Source organism: Triturus cristatus, chromosome 8 (assembly GCF_964204655.1).
Source record: "Triturus cristatus chromosome 8, aTriCri1.1, whole genome shotgun sequence".
NCBI classification, from domain to species: Eukaryota; Metazoa; Chordata; class Amphibia; order Caudata; family Salamandridae; genus Triturus; species Triturus cristatus.
In genome coordinates this window covers 793,642,613-793,668,875 of record NC_140591.1, presented here as the reverse complement: position 1 = coordinate 793,668,875, position 26,263 = coordinate 793,642,613, and positions in this window count along the sequence as shown.

Here is a 26,263-nt window from a genome sequence, read left to right as displayed (position 1 = left end):
CTCCACCCCTCGAGTGAGGTCTAAATTGGCATCAATAGAATCACACCCCCAACCATCTGGTGTCTCCCCCTCCTTAGAGGGTTAAGAGGTGTCAGCCTTCCCCGGGCACACACACAGCCGGACCTGAGTACTTCACAGGTCTTTGAAAGACCTTTTACTTGTTAATGAGGCTTTGTTGTTCTTTCACTCCTCCAGTAGTAGAAAGAAGCCACCCAGGGTGGCCAAGAGGCTGACAGTCTGACCCCAAACCTGCCTAATTGCAGCATATGCAGCCATTTCAAAAGAAAAGTAGGTGCCCTCGGGGAAGGGGGGGGGGGGGCTGGAGTCAGTGGCATATGCAGTTTTGAGGGCGTCAAAAGCAGGAATCGAATGCCAGCACCCCGTGGGGCGGCAAAGCCTATTAAATTAAACACGGTCTGGCACTGAGGGGGCACTTGCAGCCTCTGTTATCTGAAGAGCGCGTTAGTTGTGCAGGTAGCAGTAGCCCAACAGGTTAGAGTGAAAAGGTCGCTGGTGCCAGAGACAAGCAGGGGACGGTCCCTCATGTGCCATTGGAGGTTGCATAACGGAGGAGGAGGAGGGCACAGGGCCGTCAGTGAGTGTGTCTGAATAAAAGTATTAACATAACACCTGCCTGTGCCTCGGTCTGTGCACTACCCACTGTGGGCAGGAACAGTAGCCTCACTCGTCTATTACAGGGCCTTCCATAGCTAACACCAGCAATAACGCATCTCAGAGAGATAGTTCAGTTGGTTAAGGTACCCACTCTAGCATTTTGTGTCTAGCATTAGCGGGTCACTCACAGATATGATTCAAAGCCACTTCAAAGTGCTCAATTACACAGTGGCGGTCTCTTCCTTTTTTTCCCAGACAAGGTCAAGGAGAGTTTCCACTTCTGCTGCCCCCACTCTTTCTTCCTCTTCTTCTCTCTCTTTCTGTTGCGCTCCTTCTCACTTGTAGAGAACCTTCTGCTGCCCCCACTCTTTCTTCCTCTTCTTCTCTCTCTTTCTGTTGCGCTCCTTCTCACTCATAGAGAACCTTCTGCTGCCCCCACTCTTTCTTCCTCTTCTTCTCTCTCTTTCTGTTGCGCTCCTCCTCACTTGTAGAAACCGTGATTGTTCTTTGCATTCCTCTCCGTCATTTGTTCCTCTGTGAAATGGATCCAAAAAAAGAAGAAACACTTTTGCTGCAAATGTCTGTCAGACATTTTTCTACTCCAAAATGCAGCCTCAGGAGGAGAGAAAAAAGGTTTTAAAATACAAACAATAAATACATAACTAAATAAAGCAAGACAGAGTAGTCGCAAAGTGGCCAGATTGGTTTATTTACACTCAAACACATTAGCGCCTCCTTACAGAGTTTGCCAGTGAAGCACTACTTTTCTTTTCATGTTGTTAGCTTTTCAAGAAAAAACGCTTACTGATTTCTGAATAATGAGTGTAAAAGCTTTAAGTTGTATTCCCTATGAGTGTTTGCTTTTTTCCAGTATGTTGTTACTTTTTTTCAGGCAGCATATTACTGTAGTCTAGTGCATAATTTCAATTGAATTGCTTCCAGGAGCTTATAGCGGGGCACAATTGGGTTGCAGCTGAAGGCAGTGTGAGTTTCTCTCAGTGGGGCAGTATGGTGTTCAGTGGGGGAGATGATGTGGCACTCTGCAGATGACAGAAACTACAAGGCTCTGAGACAAATGGCTTGTGATAGCACTTTTAAGCATATTTGGGACGTTCTGCAAATGGCAAAGTTTTCAGATGAATGTATAGTGTTGACCAATAACAACAGAGTGCATGTGTGCATTGTCAATTTAAATAAATGTGGAAAAAAACTAGCTGTAGTGTCGTCTTTTGCTTGTGGCAAAAATAAATGTGGATAAATACAGAAAAAATGCCCAAAAAATAAATATGGATAAATACAGACGGAAATGGCAAAAAAATAAATACCATAAAATCGGGAGCCCTAATCATAATACACGTGTGTTCCAACGTTATTCCTAGGCCCTCGGCTTGAACACTACAGGGGGTATTAGGAGAAAAGCGCAAAAACATCAAAGTGTTTGTTTTAGCATTCGATTATTAACTGCACACATTTGTACATTATCTTTTAGGTTGTCTCATTTAATTATTTACACATGAAAGCACCTTTGGCATTTTTAAGACACGCTTTTAAACATTGTGTATTTATGGACACGTGCTCTAATCTATTGTTTGTTATTGAAGATGTGAAAGCCTTTATGGCATGGATGCCGAATCAAAGTTATTTCACTTCAACATGCAGGGGGTCCTCTAATCATCGAAAACTGCCACCAACCAGAGCAAGGCAATCTAGAGGAGAGCTGCCTGTGTCTCTCCGTCCGTCCTGACTCAGCTTTAAACTGCAGCTGAATCACCGAGACACCTCGCAGCTCCAGACTATGGGGCATATTATCAAGAACGGCGTTAAAATTATTGCCGCTTTAGCGGCAGGAAACTGCCGCTAAAGCGGCGATAATGGACTTGATAATATGCCGCAGAGAACTCCCATAGAAGCCCATGTTCTGGTGTGAACCTGGGCTTCTATTGGAATTCTCAAGGGCATACTATAAAGCCCATTATCGCCGCTTTAGCTGCAGTTTCCTGCCGCAAAAGCGGCGAGAATTTTAACGCCGTTCTTGATAATATGCCCATGTGTAACTAAAGTTAGCTGGCGAAGCGCTCAGCGTTGAGACCCACTCCCAGGCAGTGGTGGGATTGCAGTAGTCCGGTGAGTCAAGCACTCTGCCCAGGGTTGCCACATTCCGAAGAGAAGTTTAGTTGTTTTTTCAAGTCTGCTAATGCCTGGACATAATGCTAAGTAGAACTTTAAACAGAATCACATTTTCTCCATTTGTAATGTGCCATTTCTGTGTTTGTTTACTCTAAGTATTAGTCATGGATCAGCTGTAGAACACGTTAAAAGTGCTTTTATATTTACATTTGCTCTTTGTAGTATGTTCAGTTAAAGGTTACACATATTAGCCAGCTGTAGGTGATTATGCTGATTTTTCTACCGGCCGGAACAACAAAATGTCTGACCTGTGTTCATTTGATCTCTGCAGCATGGGCCTACCTTTAATAGGGCACAATAAAGTACAATGAATGGCATGGGGATGTGAAAAGTTTTATAAAAATGTCTCTACTTTCGTATCTTCTATGCACACAAATCATTTCATATTAGTATCTTAACTTTCTATTTCAGGGGTTTTGAAGCAGTTTCAATGTATTTGAGAGTTTTTCATTATCAAAAGGGTCTCATTTCTAATATTTATGTCTTTCCATGCACTTCATTGCTTTGTTTTACTTGCGGGAAAATGTCACACTAAGGGGCATATGTACAACAAATTGTCAGAGCGCGGAGATGCGCTAAATTTGGTAGCGCTGTGTTCCAAAAGTTTCAAAACCCAGGGATGCACCGCATTTACTACAATACGGCACACCTCTCTGTTTGCCTAGCCCTGCGCTAAATGTACCTGCCTAGCTCCAACACTGGCACCCTTGCACCATAGTCCCTTCCTGCACATAAACAATACCTAATGACTATTTGTTACTTTTATGTGTACTGGATACTCCAGCACACATAGAAGTAGCAAATCATCACTATTCAATGATAGTTTATTCAGAGAAAGGGACACCTTTCTGCACATAAACAATCATTAATGGCTTTTTGCTCTTTCGATGTGTGATGCAGAATGCAGCACAAATGGAAAAAGCAAAAACGAGGAGAAATAAAAGCATTTATCCTCATGCACCATTCTGATGCCTGCTCTTGCATGGCATTCGTTTTTGGTGCTGTCACAGATATACACCTCCTTGTAAATCTGGGGCAGCATCAAAAAGCAATTGGCATTGCAGTGGAATGCTCAAAGCCAAAGCAACACCCATTGCAATCCCCCTTCACGCAGCTATTTGCGTGAAAGGGTAGTATATCTACAAAGCGGCGTTCAGCCACAAAATGTGGCTGAACGACACTTTGTAAATATGATGCAGGGCACACTAACATCAGAGTGTAAAAAATAGTGATGCTCTGGTGGTGCTAGGGGCTTGTACATATGCCCCTCAGTGTCACACATTTGGCAGTTCACCAACTACACTAAGTGGCCTTCCATCTCTGGTCCTGCGCAGCAGTTTTAAGATCTTCTTAGAGTTTCTCCTTGCTCAATTGGGTCTAATTTCTGATTTTTATATGTTTCCCTCGTCGTTTTTGCTTGATTTTACCTGTGAGAAAGTATCAGTCAGTATAAAAATGGGACACATAAGCAATCTGAACCCTTGGAAGCTATGATGGTTGTATGTAGTTAAAACCATGAATATTCTGTGGGGCAGATGGGTTTCACCTGTTTTAGCTCACGTAATCCCTTGGGGAGGTGTCCCTGTGATCAACTTTTGGCTTTCCCTATGTTGCTGGAGTCCCTACTTATTAGTGTATAGATTTAAAAAAACAGGAATTTTTCTGTGGAGACTAATCTGTGTTCTGGTCACGATGGTGTATTGACCCCTGTTGTTTTACAAATGTTTTTATACATGCGTATTTGTCTGGTTAAGGGAGCCTGGGTGCATCTAAGAAATATTGTCACTGCTAGTCAAGTCAGGATTTGTCTCCGTTTTTTATTTGTATATCTTGCTATTTGCTCAGTGCAACCAGGGGTTGTTGTCATTGAGGCCTGTTTGGAAGGTCCTCAGGCAATAAACCATCTCCATTCTTTTTGGAAGAGTGCCCTCTCCACATCTTTTAAAAAATAGTTGAAGGTTTCCAGGACAACCGATTCCATTTTGTTTTCTGTGTGCTTCTCATTGTGGAAATGGTGACTCATCCATGTTGTTAGTCTCATGCATCGGATGTTACTGTGATGTTCCCCTAGTAGGGTTTTCATTGTTTTACATGTCATGCCTATGTACTTGAGGTTGCATGGACACACGATCATGTAAATGACATGCATAATGTTGCGATTAGTATGCCTCTTTAAGACCCAGTGAGGTTAGTGTCCAGATCCAGGGTTTTGGCTGTCTTAGTCAGAGGGCAAACTGAGCATTAACCACATGGGTAGAGGCCTGTCACTGGCTGCAGACCCCATGCCATTTGTACTGTAGAACTAGGCAACCTTCCTACTCTAGTGACAAAAATTTAAAACCTGGGGATATTTTTCGACAGCAAACTTTCATTTGAAAGTCTGATTAATGCCGTCACATCCTCCTCCTTCTTCATTTTGTAGCTTCTAAGGAAAGTTTTTCTTCTGATTCCTCAGGATTTGCAGAACACAGTGTTCTCTGCCCTCCTGCTGTCCAAACTGGACTACTGCAATGCTTTATTTATATATTTGAAGAAAAAACTCTTCAACAAGCTGCAGATCATACAGAAAGCGGCAACTCGCTCATTCCCAAAGCATCAATCTGCCTATCAAGCCCTGACCAAACTTCATTGGCTCCCCATGAAGAAGCTCATTGATTTTTGCATATTCTATATCGCTTTTAAGGCCCTGCATAAGTCTGACTCCGACTACTTCAAACAAAGCTTCCAATGGTAACTCCCTCCAAGTCCTTACGCTCATTCAGTGTTTAATATAACTTTTCACATAGTCAGAAGATCGAACTGGGGAGACAGAAGCTTCATTGCCTGTACTTCCAAGCTTTGGAATACTCTTCCCCCTGACCTCGCGAACATGACAGGACTGATGCCCCGTCAGAAAAGGTCTGAAAACATGGCTTTTCAATTAATAGTTTTCAGGAATGGTCTGAAAACATGGCTTTTCAATAATAGTCTGCTTTTATTAATTTTTGGAGTGCAGCTTTTTAGGTTACTTTGTTGTTGGCTAGCATCTAGATGTCTCCGGGAAGCAGTGTGCTTTATAAATCTTTAGTTCAACAGTACTAGTCCTATTATTCCACCTCCAGTTTTTTATATGGATCCCAAAGAGGTTCTCCTCCAGTGAATTTTTATGGCGAGATCTTGGAGGTGGCCATTGTTTGGGTAAGTTTTGGTTTATTTTGCCTATTTGAAATCTGTCTGGCTTCCTGCCTTGTTTATGCTCCAATTTCTGTTTTATGTCCTGTCACGTCACTCAGAATTCTGCAATTGCCCCATTCTTTTTAAAGAATGTTTCCAACCCCTAGCCCTGCTTATTAGATCTTTTGGTTATAGGTTTACCTACTAAGCAGATAACACCAGTGCTGTCCGTCTTGGTGCATATGATCTGCCTCTCGCAGACCACTTTACAAGAAGTCATTAATAAGCGGGATGAGAGATTATTTTCTCCATAGTATTGTGTCCTGATTATTGTCTACAAAAATATTACCTCATTGAAGTTAAGCATGGAAAATGTACTTCCATTGGGACACTATATCTGTAAATCACATTTAGGATGCAATATTTATGTAAGTTGACATTTCTATGTTATTCTGACATACAACACTTAGATATTTTGTTTGGTTCTGTGTGGATTGTCTTGATCCATACATTTTGAAATCTGATGAAATGTCCCTTTATTACACACACACATGGAGGTACTGATGAATGGTTGTAGAGTACATTATGCCACCAAACTATGAACAATGTACAAAAATCCAGTTCAAAGTGAGAGGAGTTGGTAAATGCTCCACACTGAACACATTATTTAAGATTGCACAAAAAAAGGTATTCATAGATGGTTTAGTCTATCAAGTATTTCAGGTGAGCAGGGGCATACGAGATACCTGATGAATTATCACCAACAAAAATCCTGGTGATAAAAATGACACAAAAAGATATCGAGGACACAAATATCGTCTTTACAAATCGTGCATGTAAAGTCAAAAATATTAACAACCAAAACATTGAAGACTATAAAACTGTCACCAAAACGTAAAAATATTTACCCTTAAAGATACATATGGACTTTAAAGCATATATTAACTTGACATATATTGTTATTGTTTAAAAACATACTTAGAATAAAAAAACAGAGCATGTATAACTTACAAACCTAAAATAATAAACACGCAAACCAATTAGCAAAGTATTTAAAAAAATAGAGTACCTTATTACGATGGCAGTGGGACCGCCACCGTCAGGCTGTTGGTGGTGGTCCCAGCGCCATCGGACCCTGCAGGACCGCCCGGCGTATTAGGAAGGCGGGCGGATGGAGGGTGGGGGAAAGAACGACCACCACTCTTCTGATGGGCTCAAGTAGCCCGTACGCCCGTCCGAGGGACTGCAATCCCTACAACAGGGGTGGTGCCTGCTCAGGCACCCCCATGGGAATTACAATGTCCCTTTCTGCTGGCAGTTTCATTGTGGTTAACCTGCCATGAAAAGGCAGGCGGAAAGTGACTTTGTGGCCTGTAGCGGGTCCCCCTTCCACCCTTCAAAAGGAACAATTATTGGACGGAATGCTGGACAACACAAACATTCACCCCCCCGTCACAAGGATCTGGGTTTAATCCATCATTCTTTTGCTCACCACACCACCCCAGTTTGGACCCAGCCATATGCAAATCAGTCTTGACTCTGTTCCTTATGGTCCAGCCCAAACTGCCAAGCTAGGTTCTCCCTGGCCTGGAAACAAGCATCCTGGTACCGGTCTCAGAGCATCACCCTTCATCAGCCAGGCCCCTTCCCCCGGCCCTCTGAAATGGGCCCTGGGATGCACCTATGGTGCCTCCCTACATATCGCTGCACCATGTGGCAGGCACTATGCGGTGCCTGCCACATAGTGCAGGGATATGTCAGATGTGTATGTTTTGTACTGCGGCGTGTGCTGCAGCCCACAGCACATGCCGCAATATAAAGTATACATACTGCGATCATCTTGAAAGTGGTCGTATTGTAATGCGGACAGCCAGACCGCCGACTACTAGTCAGGAGGTCCTGCTTCCGCCACGGGACCAGCATCATAATGAGACCCAGAATTATTTTTTAAGCATTAATAATAACAAATAGCAATAATATTTATAACCACATTCACTAAAAATGTAGAATAACTACATGAAGATATAAAATATTACCAAATAAAAATATAAACAATTGCATTACATTTTAAAATAAAAGCAAAAGAATATATCTCTTTTTTTAAATCAGTCAAAAAAGGTTTCAAACTCCAACTTGACCGACAGTAGGATAAGTGCTGGACTTCAAAGGGGTCAGATGTACTATACTCACTCCAAGGTAGGTAAAAGTAGGCAATGTGTAGAAGTCTGAAGGGTACAGATTTACTATTCTCACTGCAATCTAAGCAACAGTAGTGAAAGTGAATTGTTTTGAAGGGGTCCGATTTACTATTCCCACTCCAACATAAACAAAAGTAGGCCAAGCATTGGGCTTTGGAGGGTTCCAATCAACTATTCTCACTGTAATGTAGGGTTGGCCTTTGGACTTTGGGCTTTCGAGGGGTCAGAATAACTATTCTCACTGCAATGTGGGTTGGCCTTTGCAGTTTGTTAGACTTTGCATGGGGGTTACTTTCACTATTACCAATTCAACCTGAGCAACAGTAGGAAAAGGGGTCCGATTTACTATTCCTGATCCTAAATCTTTTAAACAAAACTTTGGAATATAGACCACATATCATTTTAAAAATGCTTTTATAATAACAAATATAAAAAAATAAAATCACATTTAATAAATCCAGATTTGATATTGCAATGCTAGTAAAACATCAAAAAATAATTTAAAAATACTTCCTACCCTACTACCTTAATGAGCATCACAATTAAAATGTTATTCAGTCAATTAACCATGAACTGAAAATAATCAAAAATATAAAATAACAATTAAATATTTACATAATTATCAATTACATAACACTACAATATTTTCGACAGGATATGTGTGTCTCACAATACTTTTACACAATATTTTGTTGAAACACTAGCATAAGTGCTGAGGAATTGTATTTCTTTGTATGTAGACAGTTTGCAGGGAACCCACTTTTTGGATAAGTGGAAGTCCACAAAGACCCGGTCCATGCACGTTGTGTTCAGTGAGAGTGGGCATAGCTCACAACCTGTTTGTGCTTGTTACTACCCTGATTGCTGCAACACCTCCTTGGTCACAGCCAGCACTGCTTCAGTATAAGTGCCTGTTCATTTCCTCCAGGTTTCTTTTTGGGGATGTGAGGTCTCACTGCCAGGCTTTATTGACTGGGAATGTCCTCTCACCATCAAACCATAACTTTAAAGTTAGACCTTGTTTTGACCTTTCACTTTCTAATCTTTCTCCCATTGGGGTCCTAAACTGAAAAGGGCATTCTTGGTCCGACAACTGCAGGATTAAGCCTAAACCATGGTCATCAATCAAGTCATATCCCTATGACAGGAATGCCCAATCACACTTTGGTAACAACACCCACTACAATGCTCCGTCCTCCAAAATTCGATAGGGCAGATTTTTTTAGCTCATTGAAATGAAAGTAAAGTTGCTTCACAGCTGTTTGTGTATGCTCCTAAAGATATATTGGTGCCGATTCGGATCCTGGAAAAAATTTCCCCATACGAATCGTATCCGGGATTTTTACTGTACGAATCGTACAAACTGCCAAGTACGATTCGTATGGGAAAAAGTCCATACGAATCGCATTGGGAAAATATCCCCACACATCCTCGGGTCGGAAAATGTGTCCGACACATCCTTGGACGATTTACCCTACGAAACGCAAAAATGAAGTCCGACCGCGCAAGTACGATCCGTCCCGTCCTTCCAATTTTACAACCGTATGGAAAATACACCGTACGGACCGAACTGCAATAGCAACCATGGAGACATGTGCCCGCATACGTGCCAAACCCTCCCCCAGACCCCGTGTATGTACGAGTCGAACCCCCACCCGTGTATGTACACCCGTGTATGTACGAGTCGAACCCCCACCCGTGTATGTACACCCGTGTATGTACGTGTATGTATGAGTCGAACCCCCACCCGTGTATGTACACCCGTGTAAGTACGAGTCGAACCCCCACCCGTGTATGTACACCCGTGTATGTACGAGTCGAACCCCCACCTGTGTATGTACACCCGTGTATGTACGAGTCACGCACCGTACATACACGGGTGGGGGTTCGACTCGTACATACACGGGTGGGGGTACGACTCGTACATACACAGGTGTACATACACGGGTGGGGGTTCGACTCGTACATACACGGGTGGGGGTTCGACTCGTACATACATGGGTGGGGGTACGACTCGTACATACACGGGTGTACATACACGGGTGGGGGTTCGACTCGTACATACACGGGTGTACATACACGGGTGGGGGTTCGACTTGTACATACACGGGTGTACATACACGGGTGGGGGTTTGACTCGTACATACACGGGTGTACATACATGGGTGGGGGTTCGACTCGTACATACACGGGTGGGGGTTCGACTCGTACATACACGGGTGTACATACACGGGTGAGGGTACGGCACATACATCCGCGGGATCTGGGGGGGTTCGGCGCGTACCGGGCCCCCAATTCCGCTCGTATCGCGCCGTACTTCGCTTTTCCGGCACTTTTTGGGTGCCGTAAAAATATTGCCGTCCGGAATGGTGTTGGTACGATTCGTACTTCCTGGTTCGTGAAATGCAGCCTGCATGCGTCCCGACGTCACGTCGGCGCTGCCCCGGATCACATTGGTATGTGTTTTTACAGTCAGTCGGTGTTTTTTCCGACTCGTACGGAAATGGTGTTTCCGCACGAATTGTACTTGCAAGTTTGTAGGGTTATTTTACCGGGTACGAGTCAGACGGAGAAAACCCTCCGACCGACGGTTCGTACCCGGTTTTTCCAGGATCGGAATCAGCACCATTGTGTTTTAACTAGAGCTCTACATGTCTTACTTTTTTCCAGAAGGAATGACCTCACCTAAGATCATCTCAGGGAGGAAAATTGTAGCTGCTAGTGTCCATGATCGATCCCTGCTTTAAATCCAGAGCAACTGAATCACCAAGCAATGACCTAAATATAAGAATCCAACAGCACTCACCTAGAGCTTTCTGGTGTCAGCACACTTCTCTGCCTACTAACCTACTTCCCTGCCTACCAAATTAAAACAAACACAAACAAACTATAACAATTAATAAAAATGTAATATTTTTAAAATTAGAAATTATTCATAGTAAAATCATTTTTATGGAATAATTACAACTAAAACAATTATTAACTATAACAAAAACATAATTTAATTATTAAATAAACTAGTCAACCAACTAATAAGTAATTAGAAATTGACAACAAAATTAAAATAACATGTAGTCAATGTATTAATTAATATCATTGATTATCAATTAAAAATATATTATATATAAAATATCTTAAAACAGTAATTTATATATTTTGTTAAACTCTTTTTATACTAATCCCCCTACAAACCAAACAACCTGCAACTAAATTATCAATTTCTAATTACATTTTTAATAAAATGAATTACATATAAAACCTTACAAACTATAATGAAAGAAATAATATTTATCAAGCTAATTGAAAATGAAATTTTGTTCAACTATATTAAATAAAACTATATTATATAAACTATATTTCTAACAAATATATCAAATAACTAAAACATGATATTCTTAACTTCTACATTCTTTCCCACAACATTTTTCACATCATAATATTTTGACACGATATTTGTGGACCACAATATTTGTTATACAATATTTTGCTGGACTACTGTACAGGGAACGTTTCCAGAAACACAGACATGATGTGTACTGCTGACAAGAAATGCATGTTCCTCTGCCCAGGAACCAATAGCAAAAACAGTACCCACAAGTGCTTAGATATTGTTATCACTTGCTGACTGACGTATCTGTAGATATGCCTAGATATGCTCTAAGACAGTGCATAAGACCCGTTTCGGCTCCAATCACATCTGTTTCTTTCAAGGTGACCAGCAAAACTGCACTTGTATTTCTCCTATTGCTACTTCCAAATCTTCCAAACTAGACTTAGTAGTAATTATTACTTGAGGAAGTAACCCTCACCAATGGGACCACAAAATTACACATTTAGTCAAGTTGACAGTGAAACTCCTCCATCCTTCCGTCATTGCTCCCTGCTTAGTCCACATGCCATTGGCTCACACCACCATCAACAAGGTGGATCCACCTTAAAGGATTTGCTGGGATTACTGGTGTGACATGTTAAGTTCAGGTACATTTGTTAACAATGCTTGTTGATGCCTGTCTCAGGCAGTGACTGCAACATTTCCAGAATTCATCTGACCACAGATAAACATGGTTAGGTTCTAAAAAGATCCACTTTGACAGCAATATCTCTACTGATAGTGCCCAGGAAATATTGAGTAGGGTAGTTTCTGAAATTTGAAAACTCTTATTGAATCTAAAAACAAAACTGGCCCTGTGGGGTGAACCTAGTATGAAAGCTCTCATCCACCATAAATCATTGCTGGTACATCTGGTGTCATACGCCCTTGGTCATCCATGTTGGAGTCTAGCAACATATGGTTAAACAAACCACAGGTTGCAAGACTCAGATGGCGGACTGGCTTGTGAGCTCACATTCCCCTTGCACTTCTCTCCAAGTTCTCCTCAGTCTTCTATCTATCAGTACTTAAGCATGTGAAGTTCAAACCTCCATTCAAGGGCCACATTAATTAAAGGGAAATACCACTTTGCTTGTGGTCAAGTTTAAGCACAGTTCTTCATCACACAACTTACAATCAGCCTCAAAGAGTCTTCTCTATGTGTCTGTTGTACAGAGGGTCAGGTAGAGGTTTTTCTATGATGGCAGCAACTCTTTGAAGTGTCCTCTTGGCTTTCCGTTAGACACAAGAGCACCTTTATTCTTTAAAATAGTTTAAGACATTCCTGTCACTATAGTTCCAATCATCCTTCCGTACTCTGTCTGCAGTTTCGGTTTCTCAATTGTTATGTTTAGTGTTATATTAACAAAGGACAACTGAAGGGGTTTTGGTGCCCACTGTGACAGCCTTAGGGTGTTCTAGCCCCAACTGTTGCCTGCCTCCCTCCCTCCCTCCCTCTGTTTAGCTGAACTAATTTTTGCTGATTTTAGGACTCTCTGCACCTTACCACTGCTGACCAGTGTCAAAGTGCCTGTGATCTCTCCCTTGAACATGGTTAAATTGGTAGGCCCCAATAGGCATATATAATTTACTTATAAGTCCCTAGTAAAGTGCTCCCAAGGAGCCCCCAGGAAAGTGCAGTTTTAAAAGGCACTGAGCACCTGGGCATAGGCCTGATCCCAAGAGAGTGATGGCTGGGAGGAGCCTGAGAATGGCTCCTCTGAGGAATCGCCTGCAGCAGTTGAGGGGGGCACCCCTGGATTTGAACTCCCTGTGAGAGCAGAAAGCAGTGGCTCTGCCCCTGGCTCATCCCCAGAGGAGCTGAGGAAGAGGAGGGAGGAGAGAGAATTAAAGCTGCAGATGGCACAATTGCAAATGAAAGGTTAGGAAAGGAGGGCTGAGGCTGAAAGAGCCTTATCAGAGATGGAACATCTTTTGGCTCATGAACTGAGTCTAACAGAGCTGGAGATCAAGGCCAGGCATGCAGAATCCACAACATATGGTGGCAGCATACATGCAGTACCTGATGGAGACAAAAGGTTCTGTATACCTAAGGATTGGGTCCCCAATTATTTAGTGGGAAATTACATTTATAAGTGGTTTTCTGCTTATGAGGTTGCACTCAAAGTACGCAGGTTTCCTGAGGAGCACCGGGGTGAGGGTTGTGGAAGCACATACCTACACTTGGGATGGACACACTTCTGACATTAAAGGTTGGAAACACACCAAGTACACTCCTTTGAAGGCCATTTTGCTTGTCAAATTTGGGCTGACACCCGGAAAGTATCATCAAACTTCAGGGACAGCCAGAAGCTCCCCAACCAATCCTGGGTAGATTTTATTGATTACTCCAGTAAGGCAGTGAATGGCTGGGGGAGGTGCAGCAAAGTTAATGATTTTAATGGGTTGTATAGTTTGATCATGAGAGAGCATATGCAAGTGCAGAAGGAGTATGCCACTCTTAAGGGCTTGACACGCAATGCCTCAGCCCATGCAGCAGGTGAAGCCTCTTGGGATCACCTGATCTACTGGGAGAACATTCCTCTTTAAAGTGAGCCTAAGGATCCAGGTGCTGGAGAAGCCTGTGTGCTTGTGGCCCCCCAATGCTAGTAGAACTTCCTACTAGGCCTGGCTAGCACTCCCCTGGCAGGACATTTGGGGAAAGACAAGACCTTCGCCAGGCTTGTCTCCCACTTTTATTGGCCCCGAATAAAGACAGCCTCAGATGATTTTTGCAAGTCCTGTCCCACATGCTAGGCTAGTGGGAAATCAGGGAACACACACAAATCTCCCCTGATCCCCTTACCCATCATTGGCACCCCTCTGAAACAGTGGGCATCGATATCATTGGACCATTGGACCCCAAGACAGTCTTAGGCATCAGGTTTGTCCAGGTCTTGGTGGTCTATGCCACCTGCTACCCTGAGGCAATCCCTCTGAGGTCAGTGACCGCACACATGGTGGCAAGAGCTCTGATGGGGATATTTACCTGTATTGGGTTCCCCAAAGAGGCAGTGTCAGACAGAGGCACTAACTTCATGTCTGCATACATGAAGTCCATGAGGGATAAGTGTGGTGTGACTTACAAGCTCACCACACTCTATCACCCCCATCCCAATGGTCTAGTTGAAAGATTCAACAAGACCATGAAATGCATGATTATTGGCCTGCCTGAGCCTCTGAGGTGTAAGTTGGACCTCCTCTGGCCATGCCTTCTCTTTGCCTACAAGGAGGGGCCACAGAAAGGAGTAGGGCTCAGTCACTGCGAACTCCTTTATGGACTCCCACTTAGGAGACCTCTTAGCCTTCTCAAGGAGGGGTGGGAAAACGCTCCCAAGAAACCCTCCCAGGATTTGTTCAGCTACATGACGACCCTCCACATCCAGATGCATTGCTTCTGTAAGAACGCAAAAGGTAACCTAATGGGCAGTCTAGAGATGATGAAACCATGCAATGACCAGAAGGTCACACTATTGGTGTTTCAGCTGACCAACATGTATGGGTCATGGAACCAGTAGAGCCCAGAGGTCCCCAGAACTACAGGACTAGCCCGTATGTAAAAAAGGAGCTGATGGGGTGGCCACCTACCTGGTGCTTTTGCTGTGGTCTGGGCACTGAAGAAGTTGAGACCATACCGGTTTGGGACTCCTTTCCCAATTCAAACAGACCACAGCACAGACCCCTCAGATGGCTCATGCAGATGAGGGATGAAGATTCTTAAACTGTTGAGGTGGTCCATATCCCTACAGGCAATGGACTTTACAGTGGAAAATCACCCGGAGACAGACCACGCCAATGCTGATGGTCTCTCCTGATTCTTCCGCCTTAGTGAAAAGTGTTTCCAAAGGGTTGTGTAGCTCACCCAACTTTCAGCTGCGGGGTAGTCATATTAGACCTGACAGCCTTCGGGTGGTCTTCCTCAAAGTTTTGCCTGTCTCCCTCCATTTTGCTGGACTCATTTATGCTGGTTTTAGGACTTTACCACTGCTGACCAGTACTAAGGTACTCTCTCTCCTAAACATGGTAACATTGGTTTGTCCCCAATTGGCATATTTAATGTGCTTATAAGGCTCATTTAAATTGCACTACATGTGCCCAGGGCCTCTAAATTAAATGCTACTATGAGGCCTGCATCGCTAATTGTGCCAGCCACATAAGTAGCCCTTTAACCATGTCCTAGGCCGCCGGCCACTGTAGAGTCTGTGTGAGCAGTTTAATACTTCCATGTCGACCTGTCAAGTAAACTCTCTTGCCAGGCCTAACCCTTCCCTTTTAATACATATAAGTCACCTCTAAGGAAGACCCTGTATAACCCACATGGCAGGGTGTAGTGAACTTAAAAGGCAGGATATGTATTTTTAAACTTTACATGTCTTGTTAGTGAAAATAACCTAATTTCATTTTTCACTACAGCAAGGCCTATTTCTCCCATAGGATAATGTTGGCATTACCTTATTACATCTTTAAAATGTGTATCTACCAATTGTGAAGAAATTGACTTTTTGAGTTTAGTGTCACTGAACTCATACTTTTATAATCAAAACTTATGGTGAAGTTGAATTTTAAATTCCAGTTTAGCAAATGCCAAATTCAGAAAGTTGTCAATTACTTAATTTATCCATTTGGTGCCTTCTGCTTGTCTCTGTAATGGATGTTTGGGTGGGTGACAGCTGGATTCCTGCATTACCTCTAGACAGTCACACCCAAAGGAAGGGTAGGTGTTGCTGAGTGGTTATCTGCATGCAGATAGGCCATACTGATCAGGATGGGAGAGAGGAGCTGATACTTACACCTGAATGGGCCCTGTTCTGTACCCACGCAAATGATTGATCACCCCCCCTGTAGTGTGTCTGGAGCCATGGCAGGAAGGAAGAGCTTCTGTGCACTTTAAAGCTTTCTTTGGAGTCTCCCCCACTTCAAAGGCATCACTGGATATATGTACCGGACCTCTGGTACTATAAAATCAGTACACTTCAGTGACCCTCTGCTCCAGGACTGGCACTCTGCTGGAACTACTATATTCTGAACTCTTGCCTTGCTGTGCTGCTCAGCATCAACATTTTTTTGTGAGTTTTATATAGACCCAGAGGTATCAGAATGCTTTACATGAGCACCAGTTGTGTTACAGATGGACACATTAATTTTGTTAGGCACGGGAGAATAAGTAATTTGCCCAGAATCACAGGATGTTGAGCTTCCCTGCTAAGACTCTTACCTGGTTCTCCAGCTTGGAGGTCGACTTCTCTAGCCATGAAGCCACATTCTCGCCCAACCTGCGTGCTACACTCTCTGTATCTGAGGGAGAAGGGCTGGACCTGCATCACTTGAACCCCGAGTGACTCTAAGGGCTTGCTGGCTTGCCTCCTGTTTCCTATGTCTCATGGACACAAAAGACTTAGAACCCTCCTGTTGCCCATGGACTCATCTACATGTGAGCCTGTCCTGCCAAGTGGAGCCCCCCATTCTTGGACCCTTGGAAGTGGACCTAAGGGTTTGTTCCAGTGGATTTGATGCATCCTCTGCTGCGAGAGCAGATCGAAGCATCGCCACTGTTGCGGGAACCAGACCACTGCAGCGCCCTCAGAACCGCTGTATCACACTCAGAACCAGCACTTCGGAATATATGCTTTGCCAACATTGTGTGGAGAGGATCAACGCATCGCCTCTACAGTGTGGAGAAACCCGAGGCATCGCATTCAGAGTGGCTGCACTCTGAAACCGAAGCTGTACTGACAGACCTGACACATCGTCTCTGTTGAGTGGAAAAATTTAGCGAAACACCTCAACTACGTGGGAGTTAATGCTTCATTTTGCTGTTGCGACCATGATCAAGGCAATTTTACTCCGGTGCTTGCATGAGTCCTATATTCGGCCTGTACTCCATCACGATGGGTCTGAATTCTTGGCTTTGTCCCAGTCCAGCACAACCAATTAACTCTAGTTGTTACCGGCTCCTAAGCGCTATATCTTGCATTAACACTTTAAAAATTATTATCTCGAATTCTTCTGGATTTTTGTTGTTGTTCTAGTCTTGTTTATTTATAAATTCATAATCTATTATTCTAACCTGGTGTGGAGCCTTTCTTGGGCGTTTTTACTGTATTGTTATATAAAGTTTTGCACACATACTTTACACATTGCCTCTTAAGTTAACCCTGACTCCTCTGTGCCAAGCTACCAGATAGTGAGCACAGGATAATTTAGGTTGTGTTGTGACTTACCCTGACTAGGACTGTGTTTCCAGTTTGACTGGGTGCTTACCTCTGCCAACCGGAAACCCAATTTCTAACATCCACCATAATACAATGTAACGTAATGTAATGTAAAATAACATAAAACAACTTGTCGTGAAATATCATAGACAAAATAGTGACACATAAAGCATTGTAGTGCATATGATAACAGTTCAGTGCAGAAATGTTAGAGCAACCTGAATGAAAACCACTAAACCTTCACATTCTTCTGGTTCTATTGCTGTATATAGGCTCAAGCCATCAGCGAGACATTGTTTTGTTTCACTCTCATCAACCTGGATCCCATGACTAGCAAAAAGCAAAGCGAGTTTTGCAAGAATGTTAACTTCTTTTTCCTAGGTGCATTACCTACTGAATTACTCTCAATTTAGTATGATCATTAATGTGAATTTTCAAGTTTATGTATAGTATCTGAATCTTTAGAAAATATAACCAGGGGTGCAGCTACTTGTGGGACAGCCAGTTTATTGGCACCAGGGTCCAGAGTGGGGAGGGTGGCAAGTTTGTTCTGCACCAGAAGTTATATCAGAGGCTGTTGTTTCAGAATATTTAAAACGCAGTCTGCCTGAAGCCTGGCTCTGTGTCTATCTTTGGACAGGCTGAGAGGGGAGGGCTGATGAGGGAGTCGCTGTTACATGAGGGATAGAGAAAAGGAAATGAAGGGAAGAAAATTAGAGTGTAGAAGGTAGGAAGGAGATGAGGAGAGGAAAACGTAACAGAATAAGAGATAGAGTTGAGGATCACACAGTAACAAGGTAAGGCAAGCAAAAGGACCGAGGGAAAAGGATGAAAGGGACCAGAAATAAGGATGTGTTAGAAATTGGGCTTCTGGTTGGCATAGGTGTGCACCTGTCGTGTGCACCTGTCCAAACAGGAACCACAACCCTAGTAAGGGTAAGCCAGTAATACACCCTAAATTAACCTGTGCTCACTCTCTGGTAGGTTGGCACAGAACAGTCAGGCTGAACCAAAAGGCAATGTGTATGGTATTTGAGCACACAACACACAGTAAGACGGTGAAAACACCACGAAAGGACTCAACACCAATTTAGAAAAATAGCCAATATTGTTATGAGTTAAACAAGAACAAAAATCCAATAAGTAGAAGTCCAGATATCAATTTTTTAAATAATAATCTGTTCTGTTGTGCTTAGATACAAATAGAGGCAATACAGCTATATGGTCACGCTAGACCAGAGCAAATACAAAAATGCCGGCTGATAATGATGGAGTGCTGTTCCGATACAGCGACCAGCCTTGGCCCATTGAACAGTACCTTGGCTGCGTCGATGCCGACCGAGGATGATGTGTGGTGAAGGGAGGCATTGCATTGCTAGTGATCTATAAAATGGGGCGGTGCGTTGGTTCCAAGCTGCGCAAACTCAAGGATGCATATAGAGTCAAGATGCGATGAATATTGGGGCGATGCCTAATCATCGAACAGCTGGGCTGTAGACAGTGCGTGCAGCACAAAACAGTGCTTTTGCGACAAGCTTACAGGAGCCGGAGATGCGTTAAAAACAGGGGACAAAGTGTTGCGCAGTCAGTGATGCGGTGTCTATGGTTCAGGCAGCAGCAGTGATGCAGCAGTTTCGATGGAAATGTGCCGGTTCTGATCACAGAAATGTCGTTGATGCGTGGATTTACTGGGTTGCAGCACTTAAAACTCACTTCCGAGGGCCCAGGACTGGTTTGCAACCACTTGGTAGAGCAGAACTCACACCAAACAGAGTCCAGGTGCTGGTTTCAGGTTGCAGGATGAAGTCTTCGATATCCCTGAAACTTCAGAAACAGGAGGCAAGCCAACAAGCCCTTTGCAATACTTAGGTTCTGGGATATAAAGATGCAGATCCAGTCTTTCTCACTCCCAAGTAAGAAGCAGCAGGCAAACACAGCAAAGCAGTTCAGCAAATTGGCAGTACCTCCTGGCAGCACAACAATCCATCTTCCAGGTAGAATGTCCTCAGTTCCAGAAGGGTTCTGATTTGATGGTGTCAGAGGCCAGTACTTAAACCCCGTTGGGCCTTTAAAGTGGGGAGACTTCAAAGAGATGTGTATTTATTACCAGTTATTTCATGATCTTCTGTGCACTTTCCTATACACTTATATATGTCCATTAGACCACATTCAGAGAATCAACAAACACATCATTACACTATACAACACTGTACATGACTTTAACATTACTTATACCGTGATGACATTAAATTCAAAACGTGCTCTTATGACCAGTCTGATAATATACAAAATGCAGAGGTTGCAATTGCTTTTATTATATATGCAGTGAGCCCTTGCTATTAATGTCCCTTGGAGGTTCTAGATCAGATCTGTCACAGTAGAATTTTGAATACTGCTGAAGCAAGCAGGAACCAGAGAGACACTAAGCCCCATTGCAATCTTTAAATAAAATATGATCTTTAAAGTAGGATAGAAGGAAACCTATTTAATGTGGAAACTTGGGGAGTGTCTTCCTTGGACAAAGTCTTACAGTAGACCGCCAAAAAAGACTTAAGAACTCAAAGGTCTACTGCAACAGAATTGATCTAGAATCCCCAAGGGCTTTCTAAAAGTGGCATTTTCAGGGCAGTAATATAAAAACCAATTTCACCATCAGTTGTGATTTTAAATTGTGAGTCCAGAGACACCAAATTTGGGGGTCCCATCTCTTCTCAACTGGAAATTACACTTATAAAATGTAATGAGGCAATCACAATATTATCCTATGGGAAAGACAGGCCTTGCAGTAGTAAAAAACGAATTCAAAAGTATTTCACTACCAGGATAAATAAAACTTAAAAGTACATGTCCTACTTTTTTAATACACTGCACTGTGCCCACGGGCTGTTCAGGGGTGACCTATATGTAATAAAAATGAAGGTTTGGGCCTGGCAAGTAGGTTAACTTTAAACCAGAGGAGGGAGAAAGAACAGATTCAATAGGTCCAGCACCCCAGCTCCTAAATGGACAATGTAGCACAAAAGGAGGGTGCAATTCCTCATAGTGAGGGGATAAGGCTGTCAGAATTACCTGGCAGGTAGACCAGAGGGATCCAGGGGGATCTGAGTGATCAAATCTGAATGCCCTAACACACCCAGAAGGGTGTCATGGTTCATCATTGAGCTTCTCCTTGTCGGTCCGGCTCTTCAGTGCCCGACTGGCCTTTCAGTGGGGCCTCTTTAACATGGATCTTTTGATCTCAGCCATATTGATGAATGCAGGTGAGGGGGCGTATAGGTGTAGGGTGTTGTGCAGGTGATTAAAATAGCCTAAGGGGTACGAGGAAGGCATGTATTAGTTAAGTGGCCCCCTTGACAAAGTAAAACCAAGGAAGCTGTCACTGGTGATGATGTACCAAGACAGCTACAAAATGGGTGACATGCACTTCACATGTTAATTGCCTCAATCCCTGGAGGATCAATGGCATTTCATCGGGACCAGGTATTGATATGTACACCACATCTCTTTGGAAACCATGGTAGTGCACTGGATTCAGATGGCAGGCACTCGACTCATGATGTGCAAGGTGACAACTATATATACATTTAAGGCAAGATGCTATCCATTAGTACAGCATATGCCAATAGTGGCTGATAGCCCTCCTATACGTGTATAGTTAAAACACATATAATACACACCTAAATCTGTTCTTTAGTGATTGAACACATGTGAAGGGTAGTAATGTAAAAACATCAGCAGTGATGCTGGCCAACCATGTCACTAGTTCCTCCAATGTGATATCACCCAGAGTATATTACTGAGTATTTACCCATGTCCTGGGTAGTTGTGGACCCTATAGTAGAGGTATTAATGCCCCTTAGGTAGGGCTGAGGACCGAGCCTAGCTGCGTGGAAAACTGGTTAAAAGAAGCAACTGCCTGTAATTAAGGCTAAAATGTGAGGCAAAGACATAGAGCGCGACTACCTAGACACCAAACTATATACAAAGCATTTACGTGAAGCACACAATTATTTACCTGGGACCTACCCTCCTCTGCTGACCTGTAGGTACCGACTGAGACTGGGCAGAGTATTTATGTGGAAATGCGACTAAATAATTGGTTGCGGGTGCGTAGCTCAATTCATAGCAGGTGCAGGAGTTTCTAATAAGGCAAAGTTGGAAGTACTGAGCAACTGGGAGGGTGAACACATATGATGCGTGAGCAGGCATCGGAAATTCACAGAATGCACCGCTCTGCTACATTAGTAAAATGGCTGAGATGTTTGGCAGGCATATTGGTGGCATAATAGTACCGGTGTAGGCCGATGTCTGAGAAAAATGGAAGTTACTCCGTTACATATTTTAGAAATATATGATGAAAATTAAAGCAAAATATTTGGCAATGTAGAGGAGGGAGAAAGCGTGCACGAGGAGGCCCTGGGAAAATTACGGAATGTGTTGCTCTGTTGCATTAGTGAGATGGCTGCACTGTTTGGCAGCCATATCGGGAGAATAATAATGGTAGGCTATTGTCTGGAAATAATAAAAATTCAAGTTACATATATAAAATGATTTTAAATACAAAAAAAAATAAAGCATTTGGTTTGGAAATGTATAGAAGGGACACAGATGATCCGGTAGCTCAAATACCAGCCAGGATCTTGAATAAAGAAAATAATTAGCAAGCCTACTATGGATTGGGAGAGAAGGTAGATGCCCTTGGTAGAATAAATGCGGGCTTCCCTACTTCAGAACAATGTGGAATATTAGTGTATCAACAGATAGTACACATGTCAGTGAATAAGCTGCTCATTGTCATAACATCCCACATGGGTATTAAGTCATGACAAGAGAGGGGGAGTGGCACCTGAGTATGGTGGCAAGCTCATGTGACATTGGGTAGTTTGTTCCAGGGTATGTAATCATTCAATCCCTTGGTGTGGGTGGAAAGGCAGAAAACCCACATTGTTCTATGCAGAATAAAGTTTGTTTGTCCCACTGGGAACTTGCCTCCAAGATGGTTCATTTGAGGTCGTCAGGTGTATGGTAGTCTTCCCAAAAATGGGAGCTCATCTCAATGGTGCTGCGTGTGCACCGGATATTACTGCAGTGTTCAGTAATTCTGGTTTTGACAGCTCTAGTGGCCATACATAAAGGAAGCACACATGGGTAATGAATAAGGTATCCACAATTTTTGGTGTTGCAGTTTGTGTGGGCCCCTTGTGTGTAAGTATGTGTGTCATCCAATGTGATCTCTTTGGATATCTCTCTGAGATGACAGATCCCACATGAACCACAGAAAAAGTGTCCTGTGACAGGGGGGAGGTTGCACAATGTGCTTTGTTCAGATTTTGGTGTGGCCAGGGGTCTGGAATGTACTAGAAGCTCTGGCAGATTCTGAGTGTGTTTAAATGCAAATCATGGTGGAGAGATGTTCAGAGACCCAGAATTTAGTATAGGCCAATGTTTCCGTATAATTTTCTGTATACAGTTAGAGTTGCCTCTAAACGTAGTGACTCATGAGAAAATGTTAATATTTTGTTTGACCCTCAGTTCCAGGAGAGCTTCTCTGTTGTCGTTTTTAGCCCTCTTGCAGGCCTGGTTCATGATTTTGGGTGGGTAGTTGCAAGTTCTTAGTTTGCTGCTCAGAGCTGTGGCCTGTTGCTCGCAAACCCTGGAGTTGCAGCCGTTGCGGCGAAGACGTTGTCCGTATGGAAGGTTATCACGACTGTTGCAGTCCGTTGTTTTCTTGTAGGTAGTTGTTGAAAGCCTCCCATTGTTGATTGCGATCTTAAGGTCCAAGTAGGGTAATTCTCTTGTAGAGATAGTCTTAGTAAACCTCAGGTAAGGATTAAGAGAGTTGATCCAAATGAAGAAATTCCCACAAATATCGATACCGCCATTCAGGAGATGTTGATATCACCTATGTAGCAACTCTACAGTTTTATATTGGTTTTACATGGGTTTGCATCTGCAGAGATAAATTGTCATTAACAATCAGCCATATACAGGCAGGCTAGGCTTAGTAGCAAAGTGCTCGCCTTGTATTTGATGCAACAGTTGATCTTGAAATTGAAAAAAGGTTTTCTTTTAGTGCGATCGTAGTGCTTTCAGTGATGAAGCTAACTGGGGTATTAGATATCCATATCTCTGCAAGGAGGCATGTGTCGATAACCGCAATGGTGGCATCTTGTGGGATGTTGATGTATAGGGCCTCCTTGTCAAGGGTCATCAGAAGGCTTATCTCATCCAATTCCTTACCTTCCTCAATGAGGTTAATGGCATCCCTTGTGTCCTTAAGAAAAGATGGGATCTTCTTCACCAGATGTTGTAAAAAGTAGTTGCAGAATTTGCTAAGGGGTACCAAGAGGAAGGCGATGCCGGAAGCAATCGGCCTGCTGAGAAGAGGGGGTAATTGACCCCTTTATGAATCTTTGGCAGAATGTAAAATTAGGATACCTTAGGCGCAGGGTTGATCAAAAATTCTGCCTCCTTTTTGGAAACCCACCCTTGTGATTCCGCTGAAGTGACCACGGTGTCTCTCTCGATCTTTAGGTAGTACCTCTCATTAGCCAGTTGACGGAAGCATTCCTGTCTGCAGTATTGAGAATGACAATGGCGCTGACTTTTTCCACAGGTTAGATCGTAATAGTGGAGTACATGGAGAGTGTCCTTAACGCCTTCTGTTTTTGGGTAGGCATACTGTAGAAGTGTGTGGGGGAGTCCAGTTCTGCTACTTCCTTTAGGACAGCTAGTTCAAATGTAAGAACTTGGTTAGGCGTCATCCCAGTTGTGGGGGTAAACCTGGAGGGAGCACATACACCAGAGTCCCTGGGACCAGGTGCAGGTTTATCCTGAAAGAACGTGCAAAGACTGTTCTTTTGGAAGAAGTTGTATAGTTCATTGGCTAGTCAAAATCTGTTTTCATGTGGCTTGCCCCGAAGCCTAAGCCTTTCTGGAGGACAGTGTTCTCAATGAGTGGTGCTCTAATGGAAACATTGACCACTAGTTTTGAACCATGTCTGTGTTTCTAACTGTGGCTGCTGCCACTGTACCCCGTTTGTGTGACCCTCTTCTTTTTCCTCAGCCTCTGCCCCAGCCTATGTCAAAAAAGGGGTTGTGCTGTTTGTGGGGCATGTGAAAGTGGTGGTTACACATTAGTTAATGCCCTGGATACACCAGAGGTTGTTTTCTCCGATAATTGAAGGACCTATCATTGGATGAGGTATCCCCACTTGGGGATTGATAGTCTTCTTCAGTCAAAGGTATATCTTCTCTTTTATTAATTTTCTTATATTTTTCTGCAGTTTGTTAATTTTTTGTTGCATGAGGTAGTCCTTATGCTTGCACATTTCAGAGTTGATTTCAGCTAGCTGTGATTTGAATATTGTGATGCTTATGCCTGCCTTCAGATTATTCTCTGCAGTGGTGATCCTGATAATAAGGGCCTCCGAGAGCAGTTTGACCGGATTGATTATGACGATCAACCAGTTTTGTGTGGACTTCCATGTGTTTTGGGACCATTCTCGCCTGAAACTGATGTCCTCTATGAATATACGGGGGCTGTTGTGACAAGAAGGCAATTGGATGCTATGTTGGCCCTAAGGTATTCTGTCACGATTGCACTTTTTCACTAATGTAGCAGAGCAGTGCATTTTGTGAATTCCCGATGCCTGCTTGTGCACGCACTCGCGTTCACTCTCCCCGCTGCTCAGCACATCAGAAACTCCTGCATCTGCTACAAATTGAGCTGCACAGCCCAAACCAGTTATCTAACCGTATTTCCACATAAATACTCTGCCCAGCCTGTCGGTACCTACAGGTCGGCAGAGGAGGGTGGGTCCCGGGTCAATAACTGTGTGGTCCACATAAGTACTTTGCATGTAATTTGCTGTCTTGGCGCCATGCTCTATGACTTTGCTTCACATTTTAGCCCTGCTTTCTGGCAGTCGCTTCTTTTTACCAGTTTTCCCCGTAGCTAGGTGTGTTCCTCTGCCCTACCTAAGGGGAATTATTACCTCTACTTTAGGGTAAGTCTTCAGTTTACCCTTATCACTACCCAGTACTATACATAAATATTCAGTAAAATACTCTGGATCATATCACATTGGTGGAACTAGTGGCATGGTTGCCCAGCACCACTGCTGATGTTTTAAATTACTTATTTTCAATTGTTGATGAACAGATTTTTGTGTGTGAGTGTATGTGTGTGTGTTATATGTGTTTGTAACCGTACACTTTGTATAGGAGGGCTAGCAGACACCATTGGCATATGCTGTACCAACGACCAGCATCTTGTCTTAAATATATATTTAGATATCACCTTGTACATCATGGGTTGAGTGCCTGCCACCTGAATCCATGGCATCAATCGCTTAAGGATGTCTTCCAGCTTTTCTTCTCAACAGGTCAAATCTCGATTGTCCTGCACTGCAGCAAGTGCAGTAGAAATGTTTATTATTGGACACCCTTCCTGCACTGTCCCGGTTTCCTGCACAGAACATGTTGACCGCAAGTCACCCTTGTTGAAGCTGTCTTGATACATCATC